An 18,124-nucleotide genomic window follows, 5' to 3' on the forward strand; every position below is an offset into this window, starting at 1 on the left:
GGCTGTCTGGAGAAACCCTGCTGCTTCTGCAAATTCCATGGATTGTGAGCACAGAACCAAATGGAGCCCAGCAATAGGACTGACACCTCGTGAGTGCTCAGAGCACCCGTGAACCGGAAAGATACGGGGAAGCAGCGAGAGCAGAATAAGCCTGAGTTAGAAGGGATCTCGTGGGGTGGAGGTGGCTTTCTGGGATGGGCTATTGCTTGGCCCATGGGACTGTCCTGTTGCATCGTAGAATAGTGACCGTCGCCAGCCTCGGGGCTCTAAATGCCGGTAGAGTCCCCAGTCATCTGACAACTGAAAGCACCCCCATTCATGTCCAACACCCCCAGGGCAAAGATTCCACACCAATTAAGAACCACTGCTTTCAGCCATTTTATTAGGTTGGCCATAAAGTTCGTTCAGGTTTTTCCGTAAGATGTTACAGAAAACCCTGAACGAACTTTCTGGCCAAAGCAATAGAATTGCAGTAACATCGCTGAGCCACCCAGAAAGCAGGCTCACTTAGACGTTAACTGCACACCTGATCATTCCGGAGTCTGCTCCAATCAGCTGCTTGCTGGTCGGTCTGCAGGAGCAGAGGTAAGGCTTCTCTGGGACTTTGTGCTTAGTCTTCTACTGAGGAGATTTGCACGGAGGTGTCTAGACGCTGCACGGACTGAGGGTACAGGCGGGTGACCAGTGAGGGTTGGCGTGGGGTCCTTCGCCAGGACACAAAGCCCACCCTGCCAGACCCATGACCATGGCCTCTGAGCTCTGAGAACTAAGCCTCAGCTGCCCACCGGGCACGGGAAGCAGAGGCGTGCAGCAGGACGACCTTGAGCTTCAGGGGATCCAGCAGAGAAGGACAAGGGACGGAATGAGAATGAGGAGAACAGAGCAGGTAGACAGGCCAAACGAAGATGCGGAAGGCCAGGAACATTAGGCAAGTGGTGAGAAGCCGTAGTCTCAAAATATAGTTCCCCCAAGTCCCGGAGCCCCCAAAGTGCCACAGGCCATCCTGGCCCACGATGTTTACAATCAGTTCAGTGATGAAGGGCTTTTCCAGCCTCCTCACACAGACACATTTGGATTAGAAGTTTCCTCAAAGTGTGTCTCTCACCGTGGGGATGTTTCTGAGACGCTAAAAGCAGACGCAGAATTAAAGAGGCTGCTGAGCTTCCTAAGAGAAGAACAGGGCTGCGTTGGGAGCTCCAGAGTGTCGTGTCCGCGTCCCGGCAGGGAACAGAGACGCTCCTGCGACATCAGGAGTGGCCGTCAGACCAGGGCAGCTCCCGCCTCCACTCTCTGCCCGGGGAGGAGGAGCTGAAGGGCTCACAGAGTAAAACACTGACATCCAGGAAATCAACATAAAGTCAAACACAGGCTGTGCTGGGGTGAGTTCCAAGTCGACAGAGCAGGGTACCAGGCTCCTCTGGGAGAGGCCAGCACAGTGCAGGCGTTTCCCGCCGTGCCAGCGTGCACCACCGCTCACCCAACCCAGAGACTGAACTGCTTTGTCGTTACCAACCTGACCCTGAACTTGAGTCTTCTGCCACGCCAGCAGTAAGGACACAGTCTTGCTTTAGGAAAAGGAAGCTTCGTGGAGACCTCCCCAACATCTCGGCTGGAACTGCTGGCCTCGGCAAGAAAACTAGTGATCACCAAAATGTCAGGGGAGGCCAGATTTTCTCATCGGACTCAGAAGCGCACCATGGGGAAAAGTGCACGTTCTGGGCAAGGCCAGGGCGGGGCTCGGATCTCACCGTTTTCCCGAGAATCGGGTGCTGGCAGCAAGCACCACATTAGAGCCACTGCCTGGGTAGTGGGGGTGACTCCACTATCCACGCCGCCCGCATCAAAGGTGTGCTTGATGGGGCAGGTGCGTGTGTATACACACAGCGATATCTGGGAATATATATATCACACACATGCGAGCATATATATGCGGTATATATGTGTAAATGTATATGTATGTATATATAATAAATATATACATATATTATATATACATAAGTATTAAATATGTATATGTTATAGTGTAATATATAAGCTTACGTGTGCATACAATATACGTATATAAATGCTTATATACCTATATGAATATATAAATATACATGAAGATATACGTGTGTGTATACTTATGTGTGTTTATACACATATTGGGTCGGCCAAAAAGTTCGTTTGGGTTTTCGCAACATCTTACAGAAGAACCCAAACGAACTTTTTGGCCAACCCAATATGCATGTATGTACACATATATACGATGCCTTTGTGCACATTTTAAATCAATGGCAATGGCCCTCCTTCCTAAATGCATCATGAGATAGAGACAAAATCCCTTTGCCAATCCAGCAGAATTGCTGAACTGCCTTCCAAGTTCCCAGCCTGTCGGAAGGCACCAGAGATGAGCTCCTTGTAGGAATCTCGCAGTGCAGCGTTGACAGCTTTTTTCTCTACCAGATTTGTGGTGTTTTCATGAGTAAACCAGCAGCAGAGGATACGGCTATCCTCTGCTTTCACAGCCCAAGGACGGATGGTCCACAGCATAAGTTCATACAAACAAACCAACTGAAGCAATTTGCACTACTGCTCAAAGCTGAGCTTCTTAAATTCTTCTGTTGCAGCCTCAATTGATTTAGGGAAAATCCACATCTGGCTTTGTTTTTCCCTAGGTAATAAATGAACTTGTCCTGCCCCCAACCCCACCAATAGCCAGAGAGAAATATTAAAGGAGCAGCTTGCAGGATGGGGATGGGGGCCGTGATTCAGCAGCAAACCCCACAGAGAGAATCTCGGCGTCCTGCTGCAATAACTCCATTTCATAAATATTTAATATTTCAGCTACGTTTTCTTAAACCAAGAGTTGACCCTTATTTAAAGCAATCATATAAATGATCAGTATTTCACTGCCTGAGGAAACAGGAAATTTGCATCTGGCTTATCTGAGCCAAAATTAAACATTTATACATTTTGTCCACACTGCTTGTCATTAGCCCCAGCTTACTACTACCCTCTGCATTCGGTTCCGCTCTAGAGAAATGTTTCCTCTTTGAAACAAAATCACCCATGAAAATTACACTTCTTCCAGGAATGGTAATGTGCCCCTGTAAGATTTTCTAAATTGTCTTTTCAAGGGAGAGAAAGTTTATGGGGAAATGCTCTTAGCTCATGCAGAGACCTCCATGTCTAAGAGGGCCCCATCTCTCAGACTCCAACACTGTTTGTTTGTTTAGCATAATTCAATTCTTGAATAACAATTTTGTATCCTTGTTTTTTTACTAACAACTCAGTGGCGGGGAGAGCTGGCCAGAGGGACAGAAAGAGATGGTAAATAACAGAGAGGTTGGCAGCTGGAATCAAGGACAGAGAGAGGGTGTGATTTTTCCAGCGCTGTGGGGTTGAGTTTGTCATCTTTCAGAGCTGGAAGTGGGGTTACTTAGGTCTTTCTCAGCCTCTGACTTAAGTAACATCTTAACCAAGTGATGTGAGGGCCGTCCAGGAGCTTAGAATCGTCTGTTCTTTGCACTTTCCTTTTTAGACTCAAAAGGAGTTTCCATTTCCAGGACAATAGTTGGATTTGGCTTGTCCTGTGTCCTCTTCCTTCTCTCAGTGACTCCTGTGAAGTCCTATTGTGGGGTCTCAGCAGGAAGTCCTTGTGAAATTACCTGACTGGCCATGCACTATGCCTAAAAATGGTTATTTATTTTTAACCATTTTATTGTTTTTTAAAAAAATTTATTTAAATGTACAATAAACATCAACGTCAACTGAACGAATTACTATAAAGTGAAGGATCCAAGTCATCCAAGGCACATTGTCGGGATCCCAGGAATTTTCTAAATTCCCTTTCCTCCCTCCTTCCCCTTTATTAGCAATCTCTGTCTTGGTTTTCATGGTGATCAATGCCTTGCTTTTTCTTTATTAGCACCACCTGGGAATTCATCACTAAACACCACAGTTTCATTTCGCATTGATTTTTCACTTTACACAAATGCTGCTTTTGTCTGGCTGCTTTCACATAAGGTATTACATTTGTGAGTTTCATCCACGCTGATGTGGATTAGCTGCAGTCCCTTAATTTACTTATAGAGTCCACATCTGAGTTGTTTCCAGTTTTCAGCTATTGCAAATGATTAAAGCGCTGAGCATTCTTAAATATAGTTTCAGGCTCATATGTGCATGCATGGCCATTGGGTATTTACCAAATGGTGGAATCACTGGGTCTTGCAGCAGAGATGTACTGAACAATTTTCCAAAGTGTTGGAAATTTACATTCATATCCATGAGTACATGAGAGTTCCCATTGCTTCACATCCTTTCAAGGCTAAGTATTTTCTATCTTTTAAGTGTTAGCCAGTGGGTATTGGTATCCCATTGTCATTTTAATTGGCATGGTCACAGCAGCAAATTTTTTGAAAACTCCATTCCTGCCTCATTTTGTAGCGAGTGCCAACTTGGCAGTACAACTCTACTGTACATCAAGTGGTGACATAAATACATCTTTATCTCTGAACTCCTTATTCTGTACTGTCGTGGTCCAAGTGCGGGTTGGAAAAGCATTTCCAGACACAAGGCAGAATGTAAGGAAGATAGAGCTTATTAAAGGGAAGGGTGGCTGCAAGAACAGTGGGCCGACTTGCTGGTAGCCAGGGAAAGTCGACCATGAGCATGGGTTGCTTGTCTGTTTTTACAGCCAGGGAACCTGCAAGTCATCTGCTGAGTGGGCAGACTATGTATACTTTCAGTGTGCTGAGCGGGAGAAGAACGGGGCAAATATCTTTCCTTATATGGGATGGAAAAGGGACAGGGCATGCTGCTTGGGAGGGCTCTGGGACATTGCAATGGTCGCAGTGTGACAGAGTGATAGGAGTCCTGTAACTCTTTGTTCCGGCAATGTTGGCCCTTTGAGTTTACCTTGTTCTTTGTCCTTGGAGCACCACATGTACCATTTGTTTATACGTCCATCCTTGTACCGATACAACCTTGACTCAATTCCTCTAGCCTTTGTACCTGGAAAAGCAAGGGTTTCCACTTTGTGGTTTGTCTTCAGGAAGGCTTTGCCTGGTCCTGGCTTCCTTGAGATGCAGAACAGAGCAGAGCAGGGGGAGGTGGGGCACTTACCTGAGAGCAAGCAGGCGACGAGCTCCCCTCCTCCCAGAATCTGACAGGTAAGCTATTATCTTAGGTCAAACAGCTATTAAGATGGTCCACGTACGTGCGGTGCGCCTTCTATGGCGACAACATCTGTTAGGTTCTCCTGCACACCTACCTCTTTTCTTCTGTTTTTCATTCCTTCCTGCATGTTTTACATGGATATGCATCTTACATCTTCTTCTGCCTAAAGAACACCCTTTAGTACTCCTTCCAATGTGCACATGCTCGGGACCTGTCTTTCGACTGTGTTTGCCTGAAATCTACTTCGTCTTCATCCTTGAAACACAGTTGTGCTAGCTTAGCAGTTATTCTTACTCCGCTGTCTCTGCTCCTTTTAGTGTGTTCATCAGTCGGTTGAGGAACCCATTTCACTCCTGGAGGTGTCCTCTAGCTGCCTTCAAAGGCTCCATCTCTAGTTGCAATGTCCCCGATGGTGTGTCCAGATGTATCCTTCTGTTATGTATGGTGTTTGAGGTTTGCACGTCGTCATTCACCAGTTTGGGAAAACTCTCAGCTATTGTCTTTTCAAATTTTGCTTCTTCCCTATTCTGGATACTCTCTCCTTCTGGGTCTCTAATTTCATATGTTAGATTAACTTGCTGTACCCTCAATTTCTCTTACCTTCTATTTTGTGTGTTTGATCCCAGTGGCTCACTGTGAGTCATCATAAAAGGATTTTTTCTGATATCTTTTGGTTTACTAATTATTTCTCTTCACTGGGCCCAGTCAGTTGCTAAGCCAGTCCATGGCTTTTTTTTTTTTTTTTAAGTATTTGTTTATTTATTTATTTTTGGCTGTGTTGGGTCTTCGTTTCTGTGCGAGGGCTTTCTCTAGTTGTGGCAAGAGGGGGCCACTCTTCATCGCGGTGCGCGGGCCTCTCACTATCGCGGCCTCTCTTGTTGCGGAGCACAGGCTCCAGACGCGCAGGATCAGTAGTTGTGGCTCACGGGCCTAGTTGCTCCGCGGCATGTGGGATCTTCCCAGACCAGGGCTCGAACCCGTGTCCCCTGCATTGGCAGGCAGATTCTCAACCACTGCCCCACCAGGGAAGCCCCAGTCCATGGCATTTTAAATTTCAATTATACTTTCTTATTTCTAGAATCTCTCTATTTCAAATGAAATTTTTGATTTCTAGAATCAGGTTTTTTTTTTCAAATATGCTGTTTCTTTTGATCATTTCCAGCTGTCTACTGCATTTTTAAATTTTTGTCTTTCATCTCCTTGAACAAACAAGTAATTTTGAAATTTGTACCTGATAATTCTAGTTAATTTTTAAGATTCCTTAGGATTTTTTTATGTCACCAGCAGATAAAGAGAGTTGTACTTCATCTTTCAAATCTGCATTATTTTTTCAATCTCTTTTTCTCACTATAGTGCCCTGGGTTGCGCTAACAGGCCAATGCGGACCATCTCCTTGGATGCAGCTTCCTGGAGGCTTGGATGGAGTGGGAAAGGCTCTTACTAAACAGCTCCTAGAGCAGAAATTCCATGACTGGGCGTGCCGTGCATAGGGAGATAGATTTTAATTATTTTGAGGGGAAGCTCAGTAGTGGAAAGGGTGCTCAGTCTCCGGGACAGTGCTGTCCGCGTCCACGTGGCAGAGGGACATCAAACTGGGTCACGAGGGAGGGTGGACGGGTGATGTCTGGAACCTTGTGGCCTCCCTCTGGGTGCTGGAGGAGTGTGGTGAGCTGTGCACTGTCCCAGGTGGCCCCCCGCATCCTTCAGGGCCTTTGCAGCCCCTGACACACAAGCAGGGCAAAGTGAGGCCAACCTATGGATGGCCGTAGACACATAAATCATATTTTCCTGAATATTAGCACATAACGTCTTAAAAAAAACACCCCAATTTAGTGTGCACTCTGCCTCAGTGGTCAGGTGAGAGCTGTGCGGATGGGGTCGGGTACCCTTGGCAGGTCCTAAGAGAATGGTCTCTCCTGTTATTCAGGGGAGCAGGTGGCTGAGGTAAGCAGACCCACACGGAAAAGCAACAAAGCAGCGGAAGACGTCTGCACCGCCAGGGGCTCCTGCCTGCCCACCATCTCCAACTGGAATGGCGGCCCTGCCCTCCACCCAACAACAGACCAATGTGGCAAATAAAATGAGAGCAAAGCCAACCGTTCCCTCCTTCTCAAAGATCTGAAACAGAATCCCACGAGATCTGTGCAAGAACCCACCTCAGATCCAACAACACGGAACTGTGGACGGCAGCTCTCCACACAGCTGGATTAACAAGAAATGAATGAACATAGAGAAATCTGCACAATGGGCCAGTAACTAAAAGAAAAGCAGTAATCTGTGTCATCAGAAATGTCCTCCTATGAAGGAGTTACTACAATATCCAAAAGAAACGTTTAAATTCCCTATTTTTACTTTTTTTAAATAAGATTTCAGATGACAGTCACTTTTCTATCAGGAATATTGCTTCCAGTTGAAAACACTAATTGCTGAATTTAAAAGTGCAATGGAAGGAGAGAACAGAAGCAACACAGAAATTCTCATCAGTGAGTTAGGTGGCCAGCTGGAGGATTTCTCCCTCAGCTGCTGATAAAAGGGATAAAGAGAGCAATGGAAATAAGATATTAAAATGAGCAAAATAACTCTGTGCTCCCGGGACTAAGTGGTGAAAGTGCACCATAGTCCTTGGAGCTCTGAGTCCAGGTGAGCTCATACCCTCACCTGCCCATTTTCACAATTAAATTATGGAGCTGCTTGTCAAGTTGTTCTGAGGCCCAGAGGAGGTGACACAGTCCTCAGTACCTTCCAGATGTGTGTAAGCATAAGCACAAAGTAAATCAGAGCTTTTATCAACCTCAGAAAAAGTCAACAATTTCCATGAAAATCTCACAATGAGATGCACATCTGCACGTAACATATAACATTGCTAAAGTTTAAGACCCATGGAAAGGCTAATCAGATAAAGCAGTTTAACTAGAAGACAGTGAGAATTCAGGGGTTCAGTCTTTTCCTCTTCTTCACGGGGAGCAGATGCTTTCACCACCTCTTCCCTCCCAGCTCCCTCACCGAAGTCAATGGGCCCCGTGGTCCACCCCCGCCAAGCTCTGTGACAGTCTACCTCCTGAGGCCATGACTTTGCTGCCTCGTCCACGGAAGAGCGCGGAGAAAGCTCACCACAGTTTGCACAAATTCTTAGAAATTCACGTTTCACAACATACATTCAGAACTATTCAATTTGAGCATAACAGACAGCAGGTGAGTGAGTGTCACACCAGGAAGTCAGTGGATGGATTTGCCATTGACGATCAACAGACCAACAAATGATACAAGCCCAAGCCTTTCCACAAGAACATGCAAAGCCCCAAACACTAAACACTAAAGAAACAGAGTAAAGAAATGAGGCATCTAATTTGAGAATTTAGAAAAACAAGAGTAAAGCAAAATTAAAGAGAAAAGAGAAATCAATACAGTTAAAAGGAGAAATGAAATAAATCCCTTTAAAATAGTAGAACCCATAACTTCTGTCTGTGGGTTTTTCATTATGGGAAAAAATGATAATAAAGACTAAATGAATTAGAAAACCAGGTGTTCCAAGCAAACAGAGAAAAAGGAGACAAAAACGTAAAACACTGGGAATGAAAACAAAGATAATCACAAACAGGGAGTAAATTTCACAAAGAAAATACCCTAGAAATACGGGCTAATTCTTTTAATGATCATAATTTTAGTCAATCCAAAGGTATAACTTTAAAATATGCTTGAATGTCAGCAGAATGAGGTCAGGGATTTTGGTCTGTTTCATTCAGAGGTGTCTGCTAAGCCTCTAGAAAAGTGCCTGACACAGCAAGTGTTCAATAAATATCATGGAATGAATGAATGCATGCATGAGTGAAGGGAGGGAGGGAGAAAAAAAGAAAGCAAATCTGGATGAAATGAAAGATCTTTTAGCAAAGCAAATGTTTCCAAGTGATTTCCAAATGTTCAAGGAAATATTAGAAAATATAAATATACCAGTAACCATGAAAGAAATACCATAAAAGGCTAATTAAACTAAGGTGATTTCCATCACAAATTATTCAGTAGTAAAATACAGAATTAGATAGATTCACATGGAAAGATTTCCAAGATGTATTGCTAAAAGAAAAAGGCAAGTTTCACAACATACACCCAGAATTATTCAATTTGTGTAAAAACAAAGCAGAGAGGAAATTTTTATATTTCTGTAAGTGCTTCTCCATGCTTTGAAATATGCAGAGGAAAATCTGGAAGAATCCATATTCAGTTGATGTGTTTGCTTCTGCTGAGGCAACATGGGGAAAATCAAGAGAGACTTTTGCTCTATCCATTTTTAAAACTCACATAGCAAAAGTGTATTTATATATGGCTTCCAGTTAGAAATTAATTTAAACATGAAATGTTTAAAACTGCCCAAGAACGAACTTCATAAAATAGCCTAGGTCCAGGCATTTTTATGAGCAGGTTATTTCAAAACTCAGAAAGAGATTATTCTTATGCTATTTAAATTATTTCAGCACATAGAAATCTGCAAAACTTCCCAGTTCATTGTACATAACCCTGACACCAAAAAAAATTTTAGAAGCACAAATATAAAGCTATTTAATATCTTAGCTATTTAAAATCTAAAGCTATTTGTGAATAAATATTTGAAAATTCCAAATGAGTATCAGTCAATATAATCTATCAATATATCTAACAGAAAATGACCAAAATGTTTAATTCTAGAAAAAATTAGTAAATTTATTAATATAATTTACAATAGCAGGTCCAATAAAAACAATCTAGTTGATTATTGATTAAATGTCTAAAAGCCATGTGGCAAATTCAACATTCCTTCCTGATTTTTATTTGTAAAATAGTGATAGAAGAATATTTCTAAGATATATTTTAAAATAAGATAAAAAAGATTTATCTCAAATTTTCTCTTCCTATTAAAGCAAAATTCTCATTATCACTACTATTTCTGAAATCAAAGCAAATTTTAAAACCATGATAGAGTATAAAATAAATTATATTGTAGTTTTTATAGATGATATGACATTTATCTTAGAGAATTAAATAAAAATGTATTAGAGGGCTTCCCTGGTGGTGCAGTGGTTGAGAATCTGCCTGCTAATGCAGGGGACACGGGTTCGAGCCCTGGTCTGGGAAGATCCCACGTGCCGCGGAGCAACTAGGCCCGTGAGCCACAACTACTGAGCCTGCGCATCTGGAGCCTGTGCTCCGCAACAACAGAGGCCACGATAGTGAGAGGCCCGCGCACCGCGATGAAGAGTGGCCCCCGCTTGCCGCAACTAAAGAAAGCCCTCGTGCAAAACGAAGACCCAACACAGTCAAAACTAAATAAATTAAAAAAAAAAAAGTATTAGAATGAATTGTTTTAATGTTTGTAAGTTTAATGGACTCCAAACCTAGTAACATTATTACAGTCCAATAACAACCAAGCATAAGGTAAAAATACAAATATATCTGTGAAAATTAATAAAGGGAAACCTCACTAAAATGGAGCTGGGAGGACAGAAGGGGGAGCTCTCCTGCACTGGACATCAATACAGACCCCAACACAAAGAGATGTCCCTTGCATCTCCAGCAGGAAGTGACACTACTTGAGTACTGCCAGCAGGAGGAAGAAAAGCTTTCTCCTCTCCTGGCAACAACTCAGCCAATAAGAGACCATCACAACTCTGCCAATGAAAAGCCACTATACTTCGAACTCCCAGTTTCCTCCAGTCAACTTTTTGTTTATAACAGCCACTCTCAACTTCCACGTCTCCTCTCTAAAAGAGTTTCCTCTCCTTTGCTTTACTAAACTTGCATGTGATTCACCATAGTTGCATGTCCCAAACTGCAATTCTTTGCTGCTCCCAAATAAACCCATTTTGCTGGTAAAAATTACTGGCTGTTTTAGGTTATGGATCCCATTTATGACAGCAACAAAACTGCAGTCTTCCCAGGAACAAAAATGGACTGAAATGTGTTAAGACCTGCATAAAGAAAACCACACAAATTCATTTTTATGAAAGTCATAAAAATGACTTGAACAAATGAAGTTGTGCCATGTTTCCAGAGGAGACATTTCAAAATTTGAAGGATATCATATTTTTCCCAATTAACCCTACAGATTTAATGCAATTTCAATAGAAATCACAAATAGACAGTCAGACTTGACACAATGTTTGTAAAATTATTTTGAAAGGAATGCATATAAGAATATTAGAGAAAAAATTAAAAGAAAGTAATAAAGGCACTTACCCTATAAAATATTTTTTAAATGCACACACACACACACACACACACACACTGTCAAAGTCAGAACACTGGAATATTTTAAAAGTTAAGAAATTCAAGCACATATAACTACTGAAAATATTACACTGGAATTTCAAAGAAATGGGAAAAAGATGACTTAGTCAATAAATGATGTTGAGAAAATGGGAAATCATATGGAAATAATGTTCAGATCCCAAAAATACATCTTTGGTGGACAAAAATTTAAATGTAAAATAAGCTGTGACTGTATTGAAAGAAAATGCAGATGCCTTTAGTATGTGGCAGCAAGGATATTCTAAATGTAATACCAGATGAAAGAAAAAAATGCTATATGTAACTATATAAAAATATAGAACTCTATAGGTACAAGCATCATAAGCACAATTAGAAAGTAAACAAACCCTGGGGAAAATATTGATGGCACATATGACAATGGTTTAGTAATCCTAATACATAAGAAGTTACAACAACTCCATTTAAGAAAATTACTGTGAAATAGAAATATATGCAAAGTCAATCCACAAAAGAGGAGTTTTGAATAGCTCATAAACATTTAAAAACATTCAGTCTCAAGGGCAATATAAGAAATGTAAACTACAACAACAGTGCAAAAATCAAGTTACAAAGCAGATTGGTTTTACATTTTAAAAATCTAATAATAAAAACAATAATATCAGTCAACCCATAAGAAACAAAAATCAATGCTTATAATGCATTGGATACAACTGGACACCCATTTCTGATTCATAAAAAAAGAAAAAAACAACTTTTGAAAACTAGGCATATTCACATACTTCTATCACATATAGGATCATAATTAGTGATAAAAGACTAAGAGCATTCTAATAAAAATAAGAAAAAAACAATACATCCAGTCTCATGATAATTACTTAAATTCCTTCAGAAGTGTGGCCAATGTACTCCATCATAAAGCAGGAGAGGAAAAAGTACATTTACTTTAAAGGGAGTTGTTTTAAAATCACAGAGGGAGGAAACAATTGCAGCAAACTGAAGTGGTCATGCAAACTCTCCCACAGGTTAGAACTATAAAAGCTAGATAAAATAGCTAAAACAGCTACTTAAAGACATTTAGAAAGCAGGAAACAGTGGACAAAAGCCAGGGGAAGTGTTCATGCTCTTAAAAAATTAAAAAGCAACTGAAAGGAGTAAGAATTGTGAGTTTGTGGCATTAGGGGCCCGAGGGAGCTCTCCAATGCCCATGGCTACTGCAGCAGCAATGACCGGTAGCATGACCACCCAGGTGCAGGAGACAGAAGTCAGGACTGGAAAAGAAGCGAGAAATTTTCAGGGGAAACTCTTGCAGTGAGAGTGAGATAAAAAATGTAAATATAAACCCCACCCAAATCACTGGCTGACAGCAAACTATCTTCAGATGGGGCACCACAGTAGATGCAGTGGAAAAACCACAGAGACCCGGGAGTGGGAGGGATGGCTTCTCGAAAACGAGAGCCGCACAGGTGAGGTCTGCGTTTGCTGCTTTACCAACTGAGCACATTCCCCCAACACGCAGCTCAGGAGGCAAGGATCTAACACCTCCTGGGCTTGATATGTCGGAGGACAGAGCCGCAGATGAGCAGAGCTGTTGGAATCTAGGGGAACCCCTACGAGCAAGGAAACCTCAGGGGAGCTCCCCAACCTGAGTCTAATCTCAGCTTTTTTTTTTTTTTCCTTCTGAAGTCCTTTAATTGTCTGACAATAAACACAACACCCCTGAATATAAGTCACAACCAGCAACCTTCCTTAATCTCAGCTTAAATCTCTGATGGACTGCTGAATTATTCGGGCACAAGTCAACTCTCCAAATACACAAAGAGCTATGATAAATTGGTTTTAAAACATTACAATGACATATAAATATTAGCAAGTTCAGTTTACAAAAGCAGGCTACCTAATAGCAGCTGGAATCCATAAAAACAAAGGAGAGATTTCAGCAGCATCATGAAACAGAAAAGCAAAGTTTGTAATTTGAGGCCGGGCAAGTTAACTGCATGTTAGAACAAGAAAAATAAATACTCAGAACACAATGGACTCCCAAATCACTATACTATACCGTCTACAATGTCTAGTTTTTAAACCCAAGTTACTAGACATGCAAATAAAAAGAAAAGTGTTCTATACGCAGAAATAAAAGGCAGTCAATAGAAACTGACTACAAATGACCTAGGTATTGGATTTAGCAAGCAGAGATTTCAAAGCATCTCTTATAAATGGAAATAAAGGATAAAAGGGAAAATGGTCTGAATAACTGAAGAGATAGGAAATCTCAACTGAGGAATGGAACTGTAAAAATGGAAATTCTAGACCTGAAAAATACAGTTACTGAAATTTTTAAAATTCACTATAAGGGCTCAATAGCAGATTTGTGATAGCACAGAAGAAAAAAAGCAGGTTCTATACAGATAAATAGAAATTAACAAGTCTGAAAAGTAGTGAAAAAAAGCCTCAGAGACAATATCAAGCCATCCATAATACACACTCTTCGAGTCCCATGTGGTAAAGAAAGATAAAATTGGACAGAAAAAATATCACATTTAGAAATACACAAAAGATTCCCAAAGCTGGCAGAAAACAGACCCAAGAATGGCCATGAACTCAGCAAGCTAACACAAAGAAACCATTGCTAGGTACATACTAGTACTTTTCCTTTTATCTATACACAAGCTAAATAGAGAAAATATTAAAAGAAACCAGAGAAAAAATGACATTACATATAGGGGAAAATGCTATATCAATAATGGAAAAATAAAAACAATGCTGTATCAATGTAAACAACACTTATATATCAAGATACCTATTATCAAAACCAGCACAATAACACACAAAAATGACCAAAAGTGAAGATGCCGAAAATCTGAATGTCCCTATATCCCAAGAAAACGTAAAACCTTCCCACAAAGAAAACTCCACACCAGGAATGTATCAATGGCGGAATCTATGGAATGTTTAAAGAAATTACACCAATCCTTCACAAACTCCTTCAGAAAACAGGAGGGTAAAATGCTACTTAATTCATTTTGTGAGTTCAGTATTACTCTGATACCAGAACTACAGCCACCATCAAAGGAAGAAAACACCAACAACCAAAGGATAACCCTTATAAACATACACACAAGAACCCTTAATAAAATATTAGCAAACCAAAGACAACAATATATAAAAAAGGAGAACACATGACCAATTAGAGTTTTTCCCAGGAATGTGAGATTAATAGTTTTAAAAATTATACATTTAATACACTATATTTTAAAATGAGAGAGAAGACTATACATGATTATCTCAATTGGTGCAGGAAAAACTACTTAACAAAATCCAAACTGTTCACAATAAAAAAAAAACATTAAAAAAAAAATCTCAGCAAGCCCGAAAAAGAAAGAAACTTCCTTCATTCAGTTCAGGACGTCTATACTAACCCCACAGCTAACGTCACACTTAACAGCCTGAATGCTACGAAATAAGGCAGAAGGGCTGCTCTCAACCCTTCTATTCAGCTCTTAGTGAAAGTCACACCCGATGCAATAAGACAAGAAAACAAAATAAAAGGAGTGCAGGTTGGAAAAGAAAAATTAAAGCTGTCTTTGTCACAGATGAGTTGGCCATGTAAGTGGAAAATACAAAGGAATGTATCTAAAAACTACTGGAACTAATAAATGAATTTAGGCAAAAATGTTCTTGAAGGCAAGGTCAATATAGAAAAACCAACTGCATCTCTATATACTGGTGACAAACAGTTGGAAATGAAATTAAACATTTAATTTACAATTTAATTTACAATAGCATGCACAATTATGAAATATTGGGGATGAATTAAACAAAATATGCATAAGACCCATACACTGAAAATGACAAAACATGCCTTAAAGCAATGGAGCACTAAGGTGTTAATTGATGGGAAGACTCACTATAGGAAACATGCTGATTCTCCTCAATTGGCTCTTCTGTTCAACACAATCCCCATCAAAATTCCAGCAAGTTTGAAATTTGCAAGATGATTTTAAAATGTATATGAAAATGCAAAGGACCAAAATCATTTCTATAAAAAGGAAAAACGGTTCGACAACATACTGTGTTTGCCCAAGTCCTCTGAGAGGCAGATGCAAGGGTCTCATTAGGGGAAACCCTGTGTTCTCATAGAAAGGAAGAAAACGGGAGCTGGAGAAGATAGGAAGGGAGGTCAGACTGTGACCCAGCGGAGGCAGAGAGGGTAGGGAGACTGGTGGAAACACCCCAGGCTGCCACGAGGTCTAAGGAAGTTCTGCAAGGCATGGGTGCCCTTGAGCCAGAGCAGCTGTCAGACAAGCCCCATGCCTCCCAGGGGTGTGTCCGGCTGCACTGAGCACGGGTGGATTTCGGAGCCCAGGGCTGGGGCCCTCGGTCATGGGCACCTCTCTATGGCTGCCACATTTACACTATCCGATTTCAAGACTTACTATAAAGCTACAATAAGGGACAGTGCAGTATTGGCAGAAGGATAGGTGTATAGATCAACAGAACAGGAAAGAAAGCCCAGAGATGGACCCGGGCATACATCTTCAATTGATTTTTGACAAAGGTGCCAAGGCAGCTCAATGGGGAAAGGAATATATTTTCAACAAATGATGCTGGAACAATTGGATGTCAATATGGAAAAGAGAACGTCACATCATATACCAAAATTAGCTTGAAAGTTCTCATAGACCTAAAAATCAAAGCTAAAATTGTAAAACTTATAGAAGGGAACATGGGAGAATGTCTCTGCCATCTTGTGGGGCTCAAGGATTTCTGAGAAAGGACACAGATCTATTACGCTCATAACAAAACCTATGAAAGAGGTGCCTTTACTTTCTCCATTTAAAAGGGAAGGATCAGAGACACAGAGGGCTGATGTTCACACCCTCTAAGTGGCAAACATGGGCAGTGTAGATGCAGACACCACCACCGGCTACCCCGTCAAGTCCATCAACACCAATTTCAAGCTAAATCTCAACATGGATTTTCTTTTTTTTTTTTTGCCCTCAAATTATTCTAATGATTGGGGAAAAAAACACACAATAGCAAGAAGGAAAATAAGAAACACTGCCCTACGTAATTCTAAAATACACTGTAAAAATACCAAAACTAAAACTGTCACATTGGCCCCCAGGCCAACCGTAATCCAACAAAAATATCCCCAGATGGACCTTCATATAATCAGGACCGTGTGACAGGAAGGCAGCATGAGTCACTGGGCAGAGGCACTTCATATAAGATGCAGGCAAAAGTCACCGGTGAGCTATTTGAAAAGAAGTTGACTTAGAATATCATTTCAAACCACACAGAACATTCTAAATGGACTAGGAATCGGGATAGAAAGGGGGAGAACTGGCCTTCGTTCTGCTTTGCTTACAAGTCCTAGAGGAGCCTGGGGTCTTTCCACTCTGAGGCATGAAGGAGGAAAAGAAAACAAGAGAACTCAGTTGACCTGGGTTCCAAGCAGGGCTGGTCTGGATGTGTCCTTTCTCCAAGTGGCGACAGGCAAAACCCCCTAAGCCCACGGGTGGAGAGAGAGGGCAACAGACACGTGGGCCTGCTCCCAGAGGACGGCGCTGGGCACGCCACACTCCGGTGTAATCTGGGGATGAGAGGGTCCCCGGCAAAGCAAACCCCACCCGCCACGGACCCAGACAGCGTCCCTTGTGTGACCTACAGTCATAGAAGGGACCCCTCTGCTGGTGGGGGGCAGCTTTGTCCTTGATTCCCGACAGCGTAGGGGTGAGCGTGGAGGAAAAGCAGAAAGAAGCACTGAGGTATAGAAACGTATTCATTTTTTCACACACTGAGTTAGCCATGTTTTATTTTTAGAAGACTCTGGGAAACAACTTAGAATACAAATCCAAAGTCTTCAGAAGCACTTCTGTTTGGGCCAATCTGCTCTGGGCATCACTCCCCGCTGATCATCTTATTGATGAGGGGACGGCAGGGCAGCCACGGAGATGGCGGTTAGCCCAGCTTACCAGGGGCCAGGCTCTGCGCCTCACGTGCCTCGCCCCACCTTGTAAGGGTCTCTGCCACCTCATAAGGCATCCGGCAAGTGAGGAGGACGGAGCACAGAGACGTTTAGCAACCGCACCAAGTCACACAGCGGCTAAGTGGGCAGCTGGGGTTTAAACTCAAGCTGGACCCCAGAGCGAATACCGTGTCTCAGTGCTTCTCCAAAGGGACCCCCGAGTGCAGGCAAGAACTTACGCAGCAAAACGCTCATTCACAGCACATATTCTCAGAAAAGCCAGGAAAAACACTCATGCAACTCTAGGAGAGGGCCAAGCAAAACAGAACCCGTCCTAGGATACCATCTCATCCAGCCGGTAAAGGTCCTCATGAGTGTGACCATCACACGTGACGCTTTGGATACGTTGTGAAACAATCAGAATAAAATTATCTAAAAACGCACTCAGAGAAGGAAGGGAAAACATCAAAATGTAAACAATTTTTATCTCTGAATGGTGCTGTTATTGTTAATTTTTATGATTGTCCTTTTCTTTATTTCTGACATTTATTTAACAATAAGCATTTATCACACTTTCCAGAAAAATCCGCATTCCTGCTGTAATCATGGAAGCATCATACTTTGCTGCATTCATCTTGCTTCGACGGGTAAACAATGACTTCAGAGCCCCTGCAGGGCTCCTGCCATGAACAGCAGGCCCGTCCCACGGGTGTAAACAGCCCAGAGGCCTCAGAGGCCTTGGCTATTACTACCCTG

The sequence above is a fragment of the Balaenoptera musculus genome, chromosome 16, assembly GCF_009873245.2.
Source record: "Balaenoptera musculus isolate JJ_BM4_2016_0621 chromosome 16, mBalMus1.pri.v3, whole genome shotgun sequence".
In the NCBI taxonomy this organism is placed as follows: Eukaryota; Metazoa; Chordata; class Mammalia; order Artiodactyla; family Balaenopteridae; genus Balaenoptera; species Balaenoptera musculus.